This window comes from Siphateles boraxobius, unplaced genomic scaffold (assembly GCF_051911475.1).
Source record: "Siphateles boraxobius isolate OS27281-9 unplaced genomic scaffold, OSU_SipBor_1 1, whole genome shotgun sequence".
NCBI lineage: Eukaryota > Metazoa > Chordata > Actinopteri > Cypriniformes > Leuciscidae > Siphateles > Siphateles boraxobius.
Window position 1 is genome coordinate 32,274,470 of NW_027508699.1, and position 21,973 is coordinate 32,296,442.

Sequence of the window (21,973 nt, forward strand, 5' to 3'; positions counted from 1 at the left end):
AGGCAAAAATGAGCAAATTCATTCTTTTTTTAACTGTACTTCTTGGCAGATGATATTGGATGATGACATTTCTGCTGCTCTGGAACGATGACATTTCTCATTCAGTTTCACCCTGTTACTTTTTGTTAAAGCTATTTCAGCAGGAAAGTTCTTTTTTTTTTAAAAAGCACAAGACAAGGTTTTGATAAAAAAACTGAAAATGTTGTCTAAAATAATTTAGAAAGACAGTTGACCATTTAATTCAGTTGATACCAATTTTTGAAAAAAAAAAACTAATATTATTTATTTAAAGGTAGGCTTTTTATGAAGGTAAATAAAGTTACTATAGTTATGCGGCCAAGAGCTGTGCAATATTCTTTGATTAATAGCAGCAACCTACTAGTCAGCTGCATTTACTGCAATATCTGATTTTTGTCCTGTTTGTATTCACTTGAGATGTAACTGACATAGGTACCTCACCAAATAGTGCTTTGAACGGTTTTGTGCACAGCCGCATTATCACTGAAGTTCAGCCTTTGTTTTTCTAACTGGCTTGTGCATTAACAAAACCTGTCAGTAGTGTTAGTGCATTATCCATCTCCTGGGTTTAGAAGAATGGTTCACATGAGAATGTGAATTCATTTATGCGTTTCTACATTTCCAGTTGGTAATGTATTTTCTTCACCCTGTAGGTCATGTTTGATGGAGAGGGAATCTGTGAGTATGGATGAGGTGAGAAATAACTATTGCCTTCCTTTCACCTGCAGAGTATCAGGTTCAACCCCACCGCCGTCTGTATGCAACACCCCCGAGCAGACCGACTCCACAGGAAATACGTTTCTTACAGGTTTGGCTGCAAACACCTCACCACATCAATTTTTCCTCTCCTCTTGTTATTTATTTATTTCATTTTTTTATGTCTAGCTCTGGAGTCAGCGCAAGGAAGAATTACTTACAGGGGCATTTGGTATTACAGAGGTGGCAGATATTTGTCTTTTTACTTGATAAAATGAGTCCTTGTGTTCTGTATCTGTCTCTGTATCTAAATGTTTCTATTTGTACAAATTGCTGCACATTTATTTAATATGTAATAATGCAAGTTGAAAGGCATTTGGTTGGATAGTAAAACATATCTGCAACATTTATAAAGTGTATGGCTGATTGTACATGCATTTGTTAATTTCATCCCATACTAACCATCTACTACAGTCTTCTAATACACTAATGAGAGTGAGTTGACAGTTAGTAGAATGTCTAAAGTGGACTCATCAAAATAAAAGTGTAACCTATTAGGATTATTACTACTACTACTACTACTACTACTACTAATAGTAGTAGTAGTTGTAGTAGTGAACATTATGTTTTTTATTGTTTTTGTTGTTATTTCCTAGCTAGGTAGAAAGGGAAACATAAAGTATAAAATTAAACAAAAAAACGGGAATCAATGATTGAGAGAAGTACTATCTCATGGCGGTATGGTTTGCTCTTTTTTTAAATAGTATTGAAACTGGTTGTCAATGAGTGTACCTTAGGCATCTGATCTTTAATATGGTACTATTGTCATCCCTTCCTGATTGTTGGCTTCTAGCAGGTGAAGAAACGTTTTATGACCAGACCATTCATTCTGTATCTGTTGCATACAGATACTGTAGAAAGGAAAGTGAAATGCGGTGAAGTAAAGCACAAAATGCTGCTCCAAGAAAGTTATGCACTAGGACACAATTCATTTTCAGTGAGATGTGCAAGAAGAATGGAGAGCAGCCGCATGTTTCATGAGACTGCCTGAATAAGGACGGAGTGCTAAATGCAGAAAACTGTCTTATGCAGTGATCTGCCGCTGTTTAAAGAACATTGTTTGAAGATTGGTACTTTTTGTAATCAAGTCACATATTGTGGCTGTTAAAGACGGCATGAAACGGAAGTTGCGACAGTCCTTTTGAACAAGAAAAAAATGCAGGGCGTGATTTGATTTTAGCCGTGGGGACTTGATTGGATGGTTGAACTGTTGTGGTTTGCTATTGGTGGATCTCATGTACAGTAAGTGACAGGTTGCCCCGCCCCCGCCAGAAAACACAAGATGTTGCTGCAAGTGGGAAGGGAAGTAAATTTAGATTAAAGATAACAAGGGCACATTAATGTTTTTTTGTTTAAAAAAAAAAAGATGTGAACATAAAAATAATATAATTAATAATAAATTCTGCAATATTCCACCAGTTTTGATTTCATGGTGACTTTAAACTAAAGAGAACACAAGAACAATATCATAGATTGTACCAATATTACATTCCGCCTCGGAGGCACAATGGTCTGACAACAGGGTGACTCTATGAAGTATATTCAGCATGAGTCAGGATTATACTATGATATATGGCAAACCAAACTTCGGCATTGAGATTCTTGCGATAGCATCAGGAAAATATTGTCCTCAGGTGCCTGTCAACATGCTGCATCTGCTGTCTAACAGATTTGTTATGCAGGATTAATCATGCATTTTGATAAAGAGATTCAATGATATCCTAAATCTCTATCTGCCTCCGACATCCTTGTCCGTCTTATTCTGTCAATCATAGTGTATCAGGCTCTCACCTTAAACCTTTCACCTTTCCCAGACTAAACTAAATGTGTTAACCCATGCTCTTATCAAAACCGACTCTTCCTTTGTTTCCAGGGAAGGCTCTAAAAAACAGTGACCTTCAGCCTCCCTTCATTCTCTGTGCAACTCGCCGGGCCCTCAAGACGCTTGGCTCTGTCATGATGATTTCTTATTCGATTTTGGTAGTTGAAGAGCAATGCTTTATCTCTACCCCGGGTTCATGGTTTATACGAGGCAGCAGTGTTGGAACGGAGGGGGGGCCGAGCCCTAATCCAAACAGTAAGCTGTTTAGTCAAAGTATGGTGATGAAACAACATTCTTCCCAGTCGTTGTAATTTAAAGGGGGGCTTTGGGAACATGGGCAATTTTGTTGTAAATCCGTAGCCGTCTGAGTCTTTGAATGATTCACAGATACGGTTTTAACTTTTCTATCTCTTCAGAGACTCCTTAATACATAAATACTGGTTTGTTTTGTGGACATTGTAAGGAAGAAGGTAGAGTTTGCACCGTCTTGGTCAAGGGCTTGTGGGTATTTGCTCTGGGGTCCTGGAAGGTTAATCTGCATCGGCTCAGATGTGGGTCAGAATTGACGAGGCGTGGACAGCATGTTGGTTTCTTACTGTTACACACATCAATCATGAAGTTGTTACTTCAGGAATAGCATTTGAATTTGTCTGAAGGCTGCTCAAGGGAAATGCTTTTGCTTTTTGGGTTGTCAAAAGTGGCCTGATTGACTGTCATTTAAACCTGTCCCTTTTCTGCACTCAAGAAAACTCAAGGGTCTCTGCGTGTGTGAATAGGTTAATGGTTGCTTATGTTTAATGCTAAGACTAATCGGTGACCATCCTGAGATCAGGCAAATGTCACTTGTATTTACACTGTAAAAAGGAATCATGAGAGTGGCTAGGACCGTGACCCTGCAGGAAGGGAACATGAGAAGGAGAGAAAGCTGGAGGAAGAGAAATCTCTGTGATTGATGAACAAACACTGAGACTGTTTGCTCCTTCCATCCAGCTCAAGGGAAACAGAGAGGCAAGCCAGAATCTGAGCCAAGATCCCCCACTTGAGTGAGGTTTCAGCCACCGCAGCAGCAGCGCACAGACTGCGTTTTTTATTTAATTACGAATCGCAGAATACCACAATTTGGGCAAAAATAGAATATTGTATCTGTTTGTTTTCCTCCCTCGTGCAAACCCAGCTTGCCATGAATGAGGTTAATAAGGGTAACCTATTGCTATGTAGCATCAATAAAATACTATATCAGTCTTTCTACTTTAAAATTTCAATTTTACTTACCAATTCTTTAAAATTATTTGTGAAATTTACAAGCAATTTTTGAGTGAAAGATGTTTACACCATTTCCCCCCGAGTGCATGTTAGCATTAACTTATTACACTGTTTGGTTTCACTTTATTTTGATGGTCCCTTTAACACATTCTGTTGAATATAAGTACTAACTATCATTTGAGTATTAAAAATAACTGATAAAATGTATGTTGTAAGAAGAAGATAATCCTGTTGTACTGGCTTGTGAAACGAGGTCAAATTGAGTAAGCAAGTATATTTACATTCTTAAGAATTTCAGCTTTGTCGTAGATCAGACAGATGACACATCACCAGATGACACACTTCAAATGAACAGTTGATTTTCTGATGAAATCCAGCACACAGCTGAACTACTTCTTGTGTAAATGTTACATTTATAATATCACATCATATACGTAAGGAAATTCCATTACCTTCTGCAACATGTATTGTATACACATAATATATTTCATTTTTCATTGAAATTCCTGACCCATTGGACTGGGAAATGACTTAATCAAGGGAAATGCTTTTTCCTCTTAATGAAATGAAGATAGGATTTGGCATGCATGGATATAACCTCAAATTTTCTGTGACACTCAGCAGTGGATAAAATATTAATTTCAAAGAGGTAGGAAAGGGCTCTGGTGACAAGCACGATTAGAAAGTTATACTTATTCGTACTGACAACCTGTGTTTAAAATGAGTCAAAGGCTTCACTTAGGCATTAGTCATGTTTAAATAATGTGGTCAGTATTAGTAATATGCCCAATCCTGTGAGATCTCTTTCTGCAAAGTTTAGCTCCAACCCTGATTGAACACAACTGAACCAGCTAATTGAGGAGCATTCACAGTCAGGTTTGTTGGATCAGGGTTTGATCTGAACTCTGCAGGTAGGTAGATATCCAGGAACAGGATTGGGAATCTCTGATCTAGACCATTGGAGTATGGATATTTTTGATGAGACAGATCTTTTCTCTATCTTCCATTGCCAGATAATTACACGATTTCCATGGATTAATGCAATTCTAAATAGTCTTATGAAGTCAAATCATGGTATTACTGTAATTTCAGCATCTCAAATGCATTCCCAAAATTGTCATGCTTAAAAAATATATATATATATATATATATATATATTTTTTTTTTCTTCAGCAATCATTCACACTCAAATTTGACAATCCGTCTCATGATATAAGACATAATTTGCAGCTCTGCTAGCTAGAGGGCTCTTTGTGATGGACAAGTGTAAGACAATTTGTGGGGCGGCACTGAGTGCTATCAGTCAAACTATCAGCTGTCTTCCTACTTTCGAATGCAGCTTCAAACAGTCAACTGTCTTCCATGAACATGTAGCTTTGAAAAAGTAGTCTGAAACGCTTAATAGGAAATAGGTGTATGTATTTAAAATTGTTTGTTTTTATTTGATTAGCTTTTAGTTTCCAGAGATCAGGTCGTCGGTGCCCGTGCCTTCGAATGCCGCCAGATCCACTAAGCACCGGCCCCTCACGATCCCTCCTGCAGGTGGTGAGTCCACGGGAGGGCGGCCCCACGTCACTCTTTCTGCCCCATGGGGGGAGGCCCGGCCACCAGGCGCTCGTATGCGAGTCCCAACCACGGACCTGGCTCTAGGGTGGGGCCCCGGCTGCGCCATGCCGGGCGACGTCTCGGCCCTTGATTTCTCTTTCTACATAAGGGGTTTTTGAAACCGCTCTTAGTCTCCACTAAGAGGAGACCCTGAGGAAATCCTAGGACACGCTGGAGGGACACGCCTAGGACACGGCCGGCCTGGGAACGCTGCGGTTCCCCCTGAATAGCTGGAGGTAGTGTCTGGGGAGAGGGAAGTCTGGACGTCTCTGCGTAGACTGCTGCCCTAGCGTCCTGGCCCCGGATAAGCGGAAGAAGATGGATAGATAGCTTTTAGTTTAGTTATGAAAGAAAACGGCATAATGAATCGAGCGCTATAGCCTACAAACGTAACCATGGAGTAAGTTCAAATTTTCTTTTAAATATTTTGTGGTCAGGCATAGACGTAAGCTACTAGATTAATTTCATTTTTGAGTTACTGGATTGAAACATGTTCTTTCAAAATTAAAGTAAATTATGCATAGTTCATTAATGTTACTCATTTCAGTAAGTAAAATGTAACTACGTCACAATAAAATAAAGTGTATGTTTTTGTTCATGTCATATTCATTTATTTTTGTCAAATCAGCACATAAGTTTAGTGATGCAAATTTTATTTGGCAAGAAAGTGTGAAATTAAATGTGACTTAAATGTATTGACTGGCATCTACTGTAACTTCAAGTTCACTTGTACATTGATTTTGTGCAGATGTAAATTGTAATGTTATATTTATGTTGTGTATACTGTGTTTAGATAATCTCATAGATGCATTTGGGTGAGTAAGTTTTCATAAACTGCTGTTCAAAACATGTTTAGTAGTTTTGAAATTTAATAGAACTGTTTTTTTATATTTTACTATGTTTTAAAATGAAATTTATGCTCCTGAATTTTCAGCATCATTACTCTAGTCTTGAGTGTCACATCATCCTTCAGAAATCATTCTAATATGCTGATTTGCTGTTCCAGAAAAAAATATGATTAATATTTCAATAATTTTGTGGAAACCATATTTGTTATGATTCTTTTATGAACAACGTTCAAAAGAACAGCATTTATTTCAAATAGATGATTTTTGTAAAAATGTAAAAGGCTTAACTGTCACATTTTATCGATGTAATGTATCCGTACTGAATACAAGGATTAATTTAAAAAAAAAAAAAAAAAAAAAAAAAAAAAGGAATCTCACTGACCCCAAACTGTTGAATGGTAGTATATATATGATTATTTGAAACAGTTAAACAATGTCTTTTTAATAAAAAAAACATTACTTTTTCATATATATATTTTTTTTTTTAATTCTCACTGTAGAAAATAAAAAAACAAAAACCCTTTGTTACCGACTATTTTTTAATTTTTTTTATTAATACCTGGTCATAAGTTTGTTCCCCATGGAACCCCCACATAATAGCTAATTCATGTAAATATATTCAAATAAATATTTAGTATGAATGCTATTCCAGGGTCCAGAGGGATTGAAGGTAATTGTTTGAGCTCACATATAGGCCAGAGATGAGTTTATGTATCAGTCTTTTCTCTGACAGAAAATCTATTCATAGAAAACCTCTCAGCATGGCTTGACACCATTCAGTTATGGATGAGAGAGAATATGTATTGATGAAATTAATGTGACTCTTTGGGCCCTTTTGTCTGAAAGGAGCATCTCTGATGCTTTGAAGTTGCTTTTCTCCTTGTCACCCCTTCTTTCCTCTTTGCTTCCTCTTATTTTTATTGTTTTCTCACAACAACCACTTCAAGTTTTTGATCATCCAACAGTCAGCCTTTTTAGCTCTTTTTCATGGTAAAAGAGTCCCCAAGAGAGTGGGACACTGTAATATGGCTAGGGGAGAATAGTCAGAGCCCATCTCTGAGGGCCATTAGATTCCCCATTTCCCCCCAGTCCTGCAGTCTCCGTAAACTAATAGTCATTCACCTGGTTGACAGGAAATCTTTCCCCTGCTGCCGATGTGCGATGGCTGGGTTATGTTTAAGGTTACAAAGCCTCGGAGGAGACCATCGGTTCTGTGTGCCTACTCCAGCATTCCCCTGAGCCTCGGGGCTCCACAGGCCACCCTAGACTGATGAATGCAGCCAAAGTGGGAAGAGAGATGTTTTGTACAAATGTCTGTCGGTCTGAAAGGATGTATTGTGGCTGGAAAGGAGAGTTGATGAGAGTTTATCTGGAGAACGATTACTGGTATCGGCCTCACACAGCTCAACCACAGACTGCTTGATGCATATTGCACACAAGAAAAAAAAGTTTGTGAATTCCAGGTAGATTGCTTCGAGTGTCAAAGCATAATGATTTTTATAAATAAGTACAAATAGGTATCTATCTATCTATCTATCTATCTATCTATCTATCTATCTATCTATCTATCTATCTATCTATCTATCTATCTATCTATCTATCTATCTATCGGTCCATCCATCCATGATCCATCTATCTATCTATCTATCTATCTATCTATCTATCTATCTATCTATCTATCTATCTATCTATCTATCTATCTATCTATCTATCTATCTATCTATCTATCTATCTATCTATCGGTCCATCCATCCATGATCCATCTTATAAATAAAGTACTGTTATCTATCTATCTATCTATCTATCTATCTATCTATCTATCTATCTATCTATCTATCTATCTATCTATCTATCTATCTATCTATCTATCTGTCTATCTATCTATCTATCTATCTATCTATCTATCTATCTATCTATCTATCATCTGCATATCTGTCTGTCTGTCTGTCCGTCGATCCGTCCTCCTGTCTATGTAGACTTACACATATACAGTTAGGGGTAGAGTACAACGTATGTTTGGCAATGTCATGCTGAGATTAATACAAATGCAGCATATGTGGCATTACATGCAGACACACAGAAACTTTCTTTCTATTTTACAGACGAGTGCTCACACATTTTCTGTCCCCTGCTGCAGCAGTGGCATTTTCTGCATGGTTCTGGTACTTCAGCCAGTTTGTTTCTGTCTGGATGTTGTTTCACTGTGTGGGTTTCACCTCGTCCCAGGAAAACCCATGAATATATTTAAAACTTCCTCTACAGCCTGAACATATCAGCTATCCAAATGGCACGGTTCTTTGACAGACATTCAAAAAAATAAAAAATACAAAAAAGGAACTGAAAATAAATACAATACATTGATAATGTAAAATACTGAAAGGGATCAAAGCCATGCAGAGATATTCATTAACAGTATGATGACAGAACAAGTGGATAATGTCACTGCACACACAGCATCCACAGAGAGAAAAGAGGAAGGTTTATACAGGAGACATCATGGCACGGCGTGTGACAGCGGCATGATGCAGCACAGAACCGCATGCTGGAGAACAGAAATGAACCGTGGAGAGTGAATAATGCAAACACATCACGTGAAATGGTGATCCCAATTATTTAATATCCATAATGTGACATTTACAACTAAAACAGAATATTTAGTGATAAATACTTTAGGGTGAGACTTTATTTTATCAATCTGGGTTTGAATGAATTGAGAGAATTGGTGAATAACTAACAATAATACTAATTTAGCTGGCAGGCTTGCTTGAAAGGTTTTATGTTTTTTTTATATATTTTTAAATACTTAAAATGTATCTCTTCATGGATAAAGAGAAGAGATAACATTAAAACACTAGAACATTACAAAGATATATTTTGCACTTTTATACAATGATAAGAGATTGCCAAGTAAAACATGTTTTATGCAACTCTATCTCACGACCAATTCGTACGAATTTGTACGAGTGATTAAAAAGTGGCTAATTCGTATGAATTCTTACAACCTCACTCGTACGAATTTGTACGATTTGTCTAAACCCACGTGATGGGTAGGTTTAGGGGCGGGGTCAGCAGTAGGTCATTCGTACAAATTCATACGAATTGGGCAACTCGTAAAATGTGTACGATTTAGCAAAAATCTTACTAATTTGTACGAGTAAGGTCGTATGAATTCGTACGAATTAGCCACCTCGTAAAATTCGTACGAATTGCCGTGAGATCGGGCTGGTTTTATGAAATCATTAACTGATATTATATCACTCTGCGTGCAGCCTTGGTAAGATCAGAAAAGATGTTTCAAAAGCTGAGAATGCACTTTGAAGCTTTTTTAAGAAAACTTGATAAATCGTGCACAAAAGGACCAGGGATGTTTATAAAAAAATGAAATTGGGTCAAATGTGATGTCATGTTGTCTTTTCACATTGCAAGATTCATTTCTTGTGTGTCTTTTTTACTGCCTCGTTGTTTTTTTTAAATATTATAATTTGTTGTTGTCTTTATTCTTCTTCCAAGCCACCTCTGCATTGGCAAAGGATTTCTCTTCTTCCTACTTTCCTTTGCTGTTCTTTCTCTCAATGGAAATGCAATAACATGAGTTCTTCACTGTCTGCAAATCCCTGGGGAAAAAATGCAGGGCGTGAGAACAAGAGAAAGATTTAAAAATAGGTTGGAAATATTATTTTTAATATTTGTGAAACATGTTTGACGCTCAGTTGAAGTGTTTATCTCTAGACTGGTATAACACTAAAGACATCAATAGTCAAATTATAGCTAGTATGCAGATGTGTTGAGACTGCCATGTACTAGTGTGTGTATGAGTAGCTGCTGGAAACGCGCTGGGAGGATGGAGACAAATCAATATAAACGATGGGGAGAAGTGGCTATCATTCAGGGGGGAAACAGGTGCAATATCTCTCTCAGATAGGAGCCCATCCATCACAGCCAGACTTTAATTTGAGATGTTTAGACCCCCTTCTGCTGATTGTCTCACAGCAAGTGTGTGTGTGTGTATGTGTGTGTGTGTGTGTGTGTGTGTGTGTGTGTGTGTGTGTGTGTGTGTGTGTGTGTGTGTGTGTGTGTGTGTGTGTGTGTGTGTGTGTGTGTGTGTGTGTGGCAGGTGGAGAGTGACAGTGAGGTGTTACATGTTCAAAATAAAACAAAAGAGCTTGAGAACTGTTGGAGTTCTGAAACGGAACGAAAAAAAGACTCACGTGAAAGTGATGGAAATGAGACACAGTGGCTCTGTTCCAATTCCTTGTGTACTGCCTTGGGAGCATACAAACTGTAATGGACTGATTTAAAAAAAGCTGCACATGCACAGCAGTTCTTCTCACAAAGTGCACAGCTGTTGACATGTAGCTAAGTAACTAAGCAATACCCTGATACGATTTACACTATTGTTCTTAAGTCTGTTGTCTCTTGTGCATCTTATGCTCACCAAAACTGCACTTGATCAAAAATACAGTAAAAATAGAAATATTGTGAAATATTATTACAATTTAAAAGCACAAATTTTGTGGAAAAAATATGATACTCTTTTCGAGGATTGGTGAATGAACAAAGAGTTTAAAAGAACAACATTTATTTAAAACATATTTCTTTCCACTATAAATGTAGAGTAAAAGTATTAATTTCTTTAAAAAAAAATTCCTGACCTCAAACTTAACGGTATTGTATGTTTTTAACAGATGAATTCTTCGGAATTGAATCCTTATCTTTCAGATTACTAGCCTCACACACTACCAGATGAGCAAAAAAAAATAATGAAATAAAATAAAATAAAAACACAAATATTGGGTAACTGCTATTTGTTTTATTTTTAGGCATTAAGTTTATATCTAACATTTATTTTACTCCATCTGCCATCTATTTTCGTAGCTTGTTGAGATTACTATTCTTTTTGAAGAACATATGCAATGCTGCCTTTGAATTTGGCTAAAAGAAAGCGTTTATAATGTCAGAAGCTCGGTAGCTTTTGAAACGGAGGTGGTGAATGTTTTGTTGTTGTTTTAACATTGAAACGCCTCAAAATTATTTTTATTCCATTTTCTTTATTTATTTATTTCAGGCTGCTATATGTTGAATAGATTGTGCATTGGAGTTGGTGCAATATATGTTTCAAAACTTTCAGAACAGCAGTAGCAATGTCATGGTACAGTTACAGATATATTCGTGGCTGCCAAGGACATCTCAATTGTGCGTGAGTAGACGCACGTACACGAACACACACTCAAGCAGCTCTGTGATAAAACAGTGTAGAAATAAGTCCCTTTATTGAAGCTTTAAACTACATATGGCCCAAGGTGAAGGGAGTCCAAATAATCTCAATTATTGATCGGCGTTGGGCAGAGGGCTCTCTGCAGGAGTGTTTGCGGCAGTGAGTGTTGATGCCAGGCATATCCGGATGAGTGATCTGGTGGGATCTCTCGCTCTGGATGAAAATGATAATGGATACTCAGATGCACACAAGCACACGCACACACCCAAGTTCAATACCAGGAGCTATCATCACTGCAGACACGAAGGAGGGTATGAGCAGCTGATCTGTCTTCCCATTAAAATTACATGGGAGAAAATAAAAGAGCAGCGACAGGAAAGCAAGAAGTAAGATCTTAGAAAGCGAGAAAGAGATTAAAATAACCACTGCAAAGAAAGAAAGAACTAAAAGGCATAGTTCACCTAAAACTGAAAATTCTATCACCTTAATGTTGTTCCCTGTATGGCTTTCTTTTTTTCCGTACAACACTTGTGAAGACATTCCTTTTGCGCTTTTTCCATGCAGCTACAATAAATGGTGACTGGAGCTTTCAAGCATCAAAAAAGCATTATGATATATCATAAAATATATCCATATGTATATTTTAAGTCTTATGTAGTCAAGTAGAATTGAAATATGTCGAATTTTGTGATTAAAAAGACCAAAAGTCATAATTAACTTGACAGTCTTCCATTCCAGTGACCTTTTATCCATTGCAACAAGAATATTAAGTGACTTAGTGAATCAGTCAGACTGGATTCAGATTCTCATTTTGAACCAAATCTACTGATTATTTGAATCATTAAAATGAATAAAGTGGTGAGATGTCATTTCGAACAAAAATAGGCCAAAACGGAGGTCATTTGGAGTTCGTTTTGGGAGTTCGAAATAGCTTTGCCAAAGCGAAGTTCGCCCAAGCTGGTAAACACCTTTGAACTACCATTGTTCCGTGGCGATTACAAAATATTAATTATGTGTGCTCTGGGACACTGGCTTCTTTGACAGTTCAGTTCTCCTGTTCAGTCCGTGGTCGCCAGATTTCCACGAGTAAAAGCATTAACACACCGAGATGCCGCTTTTAGCAAAAACTGAAGTTGTAATTCTAACTGAATAAGACACTGGCACTGTTTTTATGTGTTTAATAATGTAAAGCTGCTTGCTTTAATGCAGTACATTGTATAAAGTGTGATATAAAAAAAAAAAAAACTTGTTTGCTTACTTGTGACGTAACTTCAAACTTCTTTTTAACCCTAAATGAAGAATGAAAAATAATTTTGCTGTGAGCTATATTGACCAGCCGTCAAAATTTTCAGTGAATAATGAGTTAAATTTCAGTCTCTTTTCCAGTCACCTATTGTGTGGAATCTGAAAACAGCAACAAGTCATGGAACACTTTTATGATGCATTTTTTTAAGCTTGAAAGCTTCAGTGCACATTTAATGTTTAATGGAAAGAAGCATGGAAACCTTCAAATTTTCTCTTTTGTGTTCTGCAGAAGAAAGTCAAACACGTTTGGAACAATATTAGGCTGAGTAAATGATGACAGAGCTGTAATTTGTGGATGAACTATTCCTTGAACTGTCTAAGGCCTTGTTGACTTTGGCATTAGAAGGGTTCAGCTGGCCTGTCGCATCACCTCTCTGCCACCCATTCAGTCTCCAGGATATCTGAAGGCCCTCGTCAATCACACAATAAGTACACGGGATTACCATGGATCTTTCCTGCAGCCTACGGCTCCGTGCACCACACCAGAGAGGATATCCTCCTCTGTACAGCACAGCCCAGTCATTCACTCCCTCAATGCTCTTTCACTGCATCAGCGATGGCTTTCTTTAAAGAGAGAGCTTATTCAGCTGCATTATGCATTTAGATCACTTTAAGAGAGAACTCGAGATAAGCGGCTCAGGTTTGTGTGAATGAGAAGAGCCATTGGGCTGGTTGAAATGAGGAACTTGATGCTTTGGAGAGTCAAGGGAATGTAAAGTGTGTTAAGGACTTGTTGTGAAGTATATCTCTAGGCCATATCATACACTTTGGCAGTATTTTATTTTTTCTGAAGTCCACTTATAATGTTAAAGGTTTCTTGCTGCAGAAACCGTTGTAATTTAGTTCTTCATGAGCATCTGTCTCCTCCTTTCTTACATTTGGAGTTAACGGCATGCATTTTAGCTATTTTTCCACAGGAAAAGATTTTTAAAATCTCATCAGATTTTCAAAATGTGAGAGACCACAAACATGACAATAAAAAAATCATAGATTTAACAGTTTTGTTTCTATAGTGTGTGTAATGCTGCAATGTGACCAGGACAGCACAGCACACACTAACAGATACCATTCACAAACAACCAGAGTCCCGACTGTGAAGACAGAAAATCTTGCAAAATCTCTTGCGGTCAAACGTGACCAAATTGTTAGAATGAACAAACATGGCGGACGACAGGCACGAAGAAATGACGATAATAGTGTTTGGAATGCTTTTTACGGAACATTTTTGAGGATAAAAGAAAAAGGTTGGATGATGCCGTACTATGCTTCCGTCTTCCATTAGCTTGCTTTCTGATTGGGTATCGTTTCGTTCCACTTGAAAATCTACAGAGTACGTTCGCGTTTGTCCGCAGAGTTCTACATATTTAACATGGTGGATATTTAAGATTTGAGATTGGTGCGGCTCAGACATTCTTCCAAGCAAATTCAATCACGATTAATACACAAGAAAATCTGATAAGATAATCTCTAGAACTATCAAGATAACCGGGACTTTACCTAGGAGTGAATGGGTAGAATTGGGCCCCAAAATCGTCCCGGTTATCTTGTAGTGTGTGTGTGTAATCAAAAGGTGATTAGCTCTATTTTGATTGTTAATGCAGACATTAGTGTTTATATCCAAATAATAAGGTTTTATCTCTGTATTTCTGTGATCATTTGGATACTTGTAACAGAAATAATGAAACTGTCTCTTTGAAAAGATGTTTGTGAAGCTGTTTCATACTTAAACATGGCAACAGCTCTCTCTGGCTCAGTGATAGCGATAACACAGATTTGAATGTTCCTGTATGATTTTGTCAAAAGGTCTAATGGAAACAGGCGAATCGTTGTCATTTAGGAATAAGATCGCATGGGTGTTCAAATCGAGAGAGCAATCTTTTACCAATTAATCGAGCAGCTCTACTCAATGTTTATGTGCTTTTAGAATGACCCCTTTTGCAGTGATTTTTTCATAATAGTCTAGTTAGACTGTGAACAGAGCATGTCTACATAGTGCATTGAATTCATTAATTTAATGTAAAAGAAGAAGTAAAGCCCTTTGGTCCATGATATGTTTAATTTGGTAATTTTATGGAGATGGATAGGCTGGGGGGTTTTGTGGGAATGGTCAGACATGGGCAGTATTTCAATTAAATGTATTTTAAATACGTATTTAATTACTTTAGTGTATTTTGTAATTTGTATTTTGCAGGTGTGGAAAAAATAAAATGTAGTTTGTAACAAAATATTTTGAGGGAGTGTATTTAGAGTATTTCAAATACTTAAATACTTAAGAAATATCACCATAGTAAATGATTTTGCCATATTTTCGGTCTGATGTTGGCAATGGCAATGTCCAGGTTCGATGCACGAAAATCACGTGACACCCTGTAGACCGGGCTCCCTCCAAGAAGTGAATGAGTTTTGAACTCTTAAAAACGGCATTAAGGTAAAATGTTTTGTGAAAAATATACAGTCTACACACACACATATTGTACATTGAACGGCATTATAGAGAAAATAATTGTGCCTTATGAGATCAATGCACTGTGTTGTCATTCATGAGATCAATGCACTGTGTTGTCATTCATAAAATTAAAAGGACATCATAGGCCCTACCTATTATGAAACAGCGCGTCTGTCATAACTCCACTGAAATCTTCATGCTAAGCAAGCGTTCACAATATAACATCCATCTGCAGTTTTTACACGTTTTTAAACGTATTACATATGAGAAATATTGATATTGATTTTGTATAAAATAATCATCAATCCTATTGTTTTTCAGTAAGTACGCACGCATTCTACTATGGAAAATGCATACGCGGTCAGGACAGTTAGAGTCTCGTGTGTAAAACAAACCCACACATATTATGATTAATATGATTAATCATATATATTATGATTAAAATGGAATTTTGATTTTGTGATGAAAATTCTCGGTCTGTTATTTTCACACAAAAATCGCTGCAAAAGATGCTTTTCAACAGGTTTTATCGAAGTTTTTGTCCAACTCCATTGAATTGTATTGGATGTTCTGTGAGGTACGGTATTACTCCGCCGCCGGAAACGGAAATGGGGTTGTATGTATTCTTTCTGTAGTCTTCCAGTCACGGTATCGTAGGCTACGCTATCCAAACATTGGCAAAGGTGCATTATCGCCACCAACTGGGCTGGAGTGTCTATTATTCAAGCTCTCAACGGAAGAATGTCCGGTTGTGAGGCGTTTGGAAAAAAAGGTCCACAGTTTTACAACGAATGGTAAAACACCTGTTGGAAAGCATCTTTTGCAGCGATTTTTGTGTGAGCATATCAGTGAACACCCTAGACCACTCGGTGAGTTTCACGTCTTTGTAAACTAAAGTTTAATGCGTTTTATGAATGATTCTTCCAGTGCCCCATGAAACCATTGTGGAGGTGGGGGGCTGCTAATAAAAAAACGAAAATTCTCGGGACAGCAGCATTTGTCCAAATTTCAATCTTAACCGGTCGATTTAATCAGAAACGATCTTAAAACAGGGCTTTAAGTGTAAAATTCCGAACTTGTCCTTTAAGGCACGAGTAGAGTAACGGTGATAATATGGCTACGTAGCCTACATCAAACACGTTTTGCTATTAAGGGCAGCCTACCACACCATTGATGTGAATTTATCTATACATGCCATTTACGTCAGAGGGAGCTATTTCCGGCCCTGTAGAGATTTAGTGAAATGCCCATACTTTTTTTATTTTGCTACTTCGCCATTTTGAATTTACACATTTCTCATATTTGTGTTATTGCTACTATTTGTGTTATTGACCTTTCAGTAATAAAAAAAAAGACTTAAGATTATTGTGGGAGTATTTTTGTATTTTCAAAATACTAATTACTTGTATTTTATTTAAATACATTTTTCACATCAGTACTTTGTATTTTATTTTGTTACATTTCACGAGCCAGTATTTGTATTTTGTAACAAAATAGTTTTTTGATGTATTTGTGCCCACCTCTGGGAATGGTATAGGGGCACGTTCAAGGTTAATCTGAATGTTTAGGTCTATAATACGCACACACACACACACACACACTCACATATATCAGTGTTTCCAGCTGTTATTGACCCTTGTGTTCATGCCCCTGGACCAGTGCCAATTTATGTCATCATTTTCTCTCAATTCCAATTGAATTCTGATGAGAGGGACATAGGGACATGTCAAATCTTGCACTCACGATCCCCTCCGTCTCAGGGTTCCCATCTGCTTTGAGCTGATTAGACCTCATTTAGCTCACCATCAAAGCCGTCTCTCACTCGGAGCTGTCTCTCTCTCCATCAGTGCTGATTGTCTCTCTCTCTGTGAGCTGTCTGTCTCTGGTGTTACCAACTGGTCAAAAGAGGATTCCTCATTAAATCCAATGCTAGTGCATCTGCTATATCGCTCTGGAGAATTGGACTCTTGTTGGGACACGGCTGTTTTTTCACCAGAAGCTCAGATCACTAGGAGCTCTGCTTCTTCTACTGTCTGCTCTGATCTCTGTCACAAAAGCAAACCCAAGACCTGCCAGCACTGAGTTTCTAAAGTACGTTCAGGAGGGATCTTTGGATTGTCCCTGCCTACTGATTTCAGACACTGATTGAAGCCTGGTGTTTCCTGTCTTTGTAAAGGCTGGCTTGATCCAGGGAAAAGATAGGATGTGTTTCGGTTTCATCTGTGAGTTAAATTCTGTCCACTGACTGTTGTGCATTCATCTTTTATTCTTTCTTTTTTGTCCTAGAGCATCCCACAAATCCGTGCAACCTTTAACAGATGGACAGGATCAGCTTTTTTTAACATGGGACTGCAATTGCAATGCCACAACAGATCAAATGAAAATACGTGGATAATACAGTTAGAGATGGGACGATATTGTGTCGTATTCCTGGCACATCATATCCTCTGATTTATGACAGCTGTAGGCAGAGTCTGGATGAATTTAAGTGGATGTCAAAGCTCACCTCCTATTATTTTTAACATCGTTTTCTACTTTGTGGTTTATTCTAGGAATGCTGATTCTGAATTGTACTATCCAGAAGGGATTACGCCACACCTCCCCCAACACACACACACACACACACACACACACACACACACACAATACGGTTGTTCAAACAACCACTGGAAATTATAGATGTTTTATCTAAGGGAAAACTTACCACCAGAGTATTATTCTACAGTATATTTGGTTACACTCGCCATAGTGAGTAATTCTGACAGTCATGAAATGCTTTCAACACTGATTTCTGAGATTAATTGTGGGTTTGATCTTTATATTAAATCTGCAGATGATGTTCTTTTTGCATTTCAATGCAATGTTCAATGCAAGAAATGCTATTTTTTAAGTGTCTGAAGTGTTTCCTACAAGCAAACATGTTAAATAAATGCAACTTCTATAAGGAGTCTGAGACCACTTGTTAAAAGGGCAGTTTTGCACCTTTTTCCTTACTAATTATATTAACAGTATAACAATTTGTTTCGAATTACAACATTGTATAAATATCTGAATAAACTCAACAAGAGAAAACCCTAATGATCATGATCTCCAGGATGATTTGAAATTATCCAAAGACCATTTTTGTGCTTCAGTGGAAGCAAGAACATCTGGGCCCGTATTCATAAAGAATTTTAAGGCTAAAAGTAGCTCCTAACTGGCGAATTTAGGAGCAACTCCTAAAAATAATAAGCGTGTCACTCCTAACTTTAGGACTCCTAATTTCTTTCACTAAGAGTAATTCACGAAGCATTTTAGCCCTAAAAGTAGCCCCTAAGTCTGGGACAGCTTAAAAGAAGTCGAGAGGGCTCCTAACTCACAAAGACCTATTCACAAAGGATTGCAGCGCATACCACCGCCTCTCGCAGTCGTCCGGGGTCTGCGACACAAGCGGGAATGCTGCATTGATCTGCAAACAAATCCTCTCCCATATCTCACGCTTAGTTTTACTTGATATCCCAGTGTCGAATTTCCCTTTTATTTTATTTTTTCTTTTTTTTTTTCAGCACCAACACCAAGCAGCAGTAACTGATCCTGCGTCCAGTTGGGCTTTCTTTTCCGTTTTGGCGAGTTCAGAATCCACCGTCATTCAACTATTACATTACTTCAATAGGAGCAACATTTCCTTGCTTTAAGTAGTCTATTTAGACTATGGAAGCTTGTTTCCACCACAGAATGAAAAATAAAAAAAGGTAATTGCGACTTTTTATCTCACAATTGCGACTTTATTTCTCACAATTCTGACTTCATATCTCGCAATTGTGAGATAAAAGTCAAAATTATTATTTTTTTCTTATTCAGTGGCAGAAACAAGCTTCCATACTAATAGGATGACAATTAACCAAGCAAGTGATAATGCAAGTGTCGTTTTTCATTATTAGGTAAGAAGCGGTTTCATTAGGGTATTAGGCTACCTTAATTTAATTTAATTGAATTCACCACTTTTCTCTCTCTCTCTGCCTTTTTAGAATTACACTTCACTGGGGCCTGCACCAACATGTCATTATATATGCATTTCGATGACATTACTATTATTATTTTGTGTAGGACACAGACATATTTAGATGTCGTAATTCCATGATTTGTTGCGTATGTGTTATGTTCCGCATGATGGCCCTGTCATCTAACAACCAATCACTGTGATCATTGCGAGGAAACTCGTGCATGAGAATTGACGTCATCCATAGCAACGAAGACTCACTCTTATTTTTGTTGTCATTTTTCCTAACTAAGAGTAGGTCTGAAAGGCGTTGTGAATAACTTTTAAGAGAAAACTCAGCTAAAATATGTTTGTGTGATTTAGGAGTACTCCTAGTGGTAAAATAAAATTCTTTGTGAATACGGCCCCTGGTCTTTTGTATTAATGAACTCACTTTGCTAATTTCACAAATTTACATTTTTTTTTTCTTTAATAATTATCAAACCCCAAGACTTTACTTATTTCTAGGTTCAAATGGTAAAAATGTATATTGAGATATTTCCAGCCCTAAATCAAATAATAATAATAATTATTATTTATTTATTTATTATTGTAATTAATCTTTTGTTGCCAGGCTGTTATAAAAGTCAAGTCATTTTCTGCTATCACAAGTCTTGCATTTGATTATCCAAATCAGCATGGAACATCAACCTCCTAAAAACAAAGAAATACAGTAGAGTGCATTTTTATTTTGTATTCTTATTTGTTTTGTATGTAATTCATATACCTACAAGCAACAACCGAAACCGCTTGAGGTCTAATCCCTCTCGCATATCACAAAGTCCATAATCTCTGTGAGATTAAATTAATATGTGCATAAACACCAGTGCTTTGTACATGACTATATCTATATTAATAGTATGACAATTATGTGTGAGAAACAAAGATTTAACAAATGCATTATGTGGATTAAGTATCATACTCATAATTCACAACACGCTGAAACTGTTCTTTGCACTGTTGTTTCATTTGGGAACAAACTGTCAGTAGAGCCAGAGATATCCAGCGCTGCAAGTAATTTGTCTGTCTTTTCTAGTCCCTCAAAAGCAAATGAAGCAGGACCTTGATGTTGCTCTTGGCAGAGCTCTTTTTTGAGCTAGTGTTTTACTACTTTGTGGCAGTATGAAACGAAGCACGCATCTGCTTTAATATGTAAATGTTGCCTCACACTCATGATTCAAGCTGACATACACTCCAGGTACGAGTGTTTGCATTGGTGGGTTGCAATCAGGATTTCCACTCAAATCTCTGCAAGCATCAAGCCAGGTTTCACCTGACTGAAGTCAGCAAAACAACATTCCCTCAGCCTCCACAGTCAAACTCTCATGCCTTTCGAAAACGAGGGCAAAACTGTTCTAAGGGTGCAGGGATTAATCATGAGCATGTTTCCTTCTGGGCTCTTAGCACTGCAAGTATTGCATCTTACATGGCTGTACGATTGAGGATATACGCTCATAATTGAGGATGCTGACAGGTCAGTGATTTAGGAGCGGCTTGAGCGGAACCCAACACTTACACCAAGAGTTATGAGCTCTCCACGCACCCTAACTGTACATTACTGACCTGGTAAGAAAGTCCACATCAGCAAAACACACACACATATTCAGGAGATTTGAGCACAGAAAATGTCCTACCTTAATTGAATCCTTTTCCACCGGCCAAAATGATAGATTGGGTCTGGAAACCAGTAAAATCCAAAACGCTTCACAAACTCTCTTCCTTCATCTGGCCTCAGCCTCTTTTCAATCCTCGTTTCACCTTGCCTTCCTTGTTTTAGTTCCTTGTTTTCTCATTTACTCTCTCTCTCTCTCAGGAGTCTATCGTTCTTTTTCATCATGTAGGCTATAGTACAGAAGCGGAGACAGATGCGCGGCACGCCAGTGAGGAAAGAAATATGGTTGAACGAGCGCACGCGCGAGAGAGTGCTGAAGTGTAAGTCCCTGCGGTTTTAGAATGAACAGAGCGCTCGCGAGTGTGTGTGTGTGAGGGAGAGAGAGAGAGAGAGAGAGAGAGAGAGAGAGAGAGAGAGAGAGAGAGAGTGACAGTGAGTGAGCTGGTTGGAGAGAAAAAGAGGGAGAGCTTTGCTGACTGCCTTGCTGTCTCGCCGCTCTGTGGTCCGTGGCGCGCGTGATTGGAGAGAGTGCGACCCCTGTCAGGTCTCCGGAGTGAGGGATCTTCATTAACTACATTAGAGAGATGGAGCCTCCCCTCTATTCTTCCCTTCACTCCTCCTCTCTCCCTTCCATCAGTCCCGCAGAGAAGCAACGATCTGTGTGGTCATCGCAGGAACATGCACATCCCGTTCTCGGCGTCTCACAGGAACTGTTTTTTTTTTTTTTTTTTTTTTTTTTATACCAAACTAATACACTTGCAGATGTCCTGTGTTAGTCTGGTTTCTCTCTCTCTCTCTCTCTCTCTCTCTCTCTCTCTCTCTCTCTCTCTCTCTCTCTCTCTCTCTCTCTCTCTCTCTCTCTCTCTCTCTCTCTCTCTCTGATTGATTTGAATTACTGTATGGAATGTCTTGTCACTTTTGAAGGTATCTGGTGTTGTAATGAGGCTTTGTGTTCTGTATTTGAAGGGGTGAAGGCAGTGTTCGAACTATACCGTGTCCTTCTGGGGAGCCCAATTTTTTACTTGCGCGTGCCGAGGATTGAAGCGCCTTTCTTTCAGACAGGAC

The 21,973-nt window shown here is 37.9% G+C and overlaps 1 protein-coding gene across 1 annotated transcript in view; it reads right to left on the bottom strand.

Moving 5' to 3' along the window:
• The window catches only part of LOC143741137 (cadherin-12-like), a 180,274-nt gene extending 158,867 nt beyond the window's left edge, over positions 1–21,407 (bottom strand). The window contains exon 1 of the mRNA XM_077233523.1: positions 20,931–21,407. The gene's annotated coding sequence lies outside the window, so the exon portion shown is untranslated. The remainder of the gene's footprint in view (positions 1–20,930) is intronic.
• Positions 21,408–21,973: the final 566 nt, after the last annotated feature.